This window comes from Triticum dicoccoides, chromosome 6A (genome assembly GCF_002162155.2).
Source record: "Triticum dicoccoides isolate Atlit2015 ecotype Zavitan chromosome 6A, WEW_v2.0, whole genome shotgun sequence".
Classification (NCBI taxonomy): domain Eukaryota; kingdom Viridiplantae; phylum Streptophyta; class Magnoliopsida; order Poales; family Poaceae; genus Triticum; species Triticum dicoccoides.
In genome coordinates, this window is record NC_041390.1 from 384675233 (window position 1) to 384676554 (window position 1322).

The window sequence follows — 1322 nt, forward strand, 5'->3', positions numbered from 1 at the left end:
CAACTGCTTTGAACCAAAGGATCCCCGAGGGATCGACATGAATGCAGAGTAACAAAGTGATGCGACGAGTGTACAGCCTCTTTGGCATAGCCTTGTCGACCTCAACATCATTGGGTTGGACATGGCGGATGGTAATGCTGGTGTAATTGTCGGTGGTAGGGAAGAAGATCTGAGGCCTTCGGAAATGGCGCCGAGGGTACTGCTCCGCTGTGATGAACGGTTCCATCGTTGGAGCAACTCCGGTGAGGTGTACGACGGCGAGGCTGAAGCATGACAAGACAGACAACGTTAATTTGAAGTGGGACACTAATATCATCTGCAATAGATGATCTAAAATACATCACCAAAAAGTGCTAGATGTAAAATGCATGAGCCGTGCCACGGCTGCTCTGACAGATGCTGTAAATACTGTTCACTCTGAACATAACTGAAGAAACTGAACTTTACAGTCGAAACTGAATTTTACTGTCGAAACTGATTGAACTAGTAGCAGAGCATTGCAATAGAAGTTTAGGGCGTTCGAGCACTAGTAGCAGAGAAGCAGTGATCTAAATCAGCAGTCGCTCGAGCAGGGAACACACTAGTAGAGAGCAACTCGTGCAGCAGCACCGCGAGCGAGTGCTAAAGCAGCAACTCCTGTAGCTACCGGAGGTTGTGCAGTAGCAGCACGAGCGAGAGCAAGAGTAAGAGCAGAGCAGCAACATGAACGAGAGCAAGAGCGGAGCAGCGGCATGACCGACATCAATAGCAGAGCAGAGCAACAACACGAACGAAAGCAGGAGCAGTGCAGCAGTGCGACTGACATCAAGAACAGAGCCGCGTCATGAGTGAGAGCCGGAGCAGCAGCAGCAGCAGCTAGTGCTGGTGTGGAAGTCACCGCCGAGGAAGCAACGACATGGGGGAGGGACGCAGTGGATGAAGTGGCCGATGATGGCACCGTCGATGGAGACCTGTCATGTCTACTCGGTATTGAGCACTGGCAGCCCCGTGAGATCGAATAAAAGATAAAATGCAGCGGTGAGTGCAGAACCTCCTTGGTGGCGCCGAGTAGGCCTCAGCTTCATCGGAGGAATTGGTGAGGGTGCTGTGGTTTCGGTGGGGCAGGTTAAGACGACACTGTGGGGATGGAGGTGGCGCGATAGATGAGGCCAACATCGGGGCAGCTCCTTAGAGGTGGAGGACGGGGCGACTGATCCGGCGAGAAGATAAGATCGACGAGGATCCTCATCCGGTGCGGTGGATGAGGGACGACGAGCTGTTGCGGTGGACGACATCATCGGGGAAGACTCTCTGGGCGGCGGTTGGGAGGCCAAGGAGGAGCG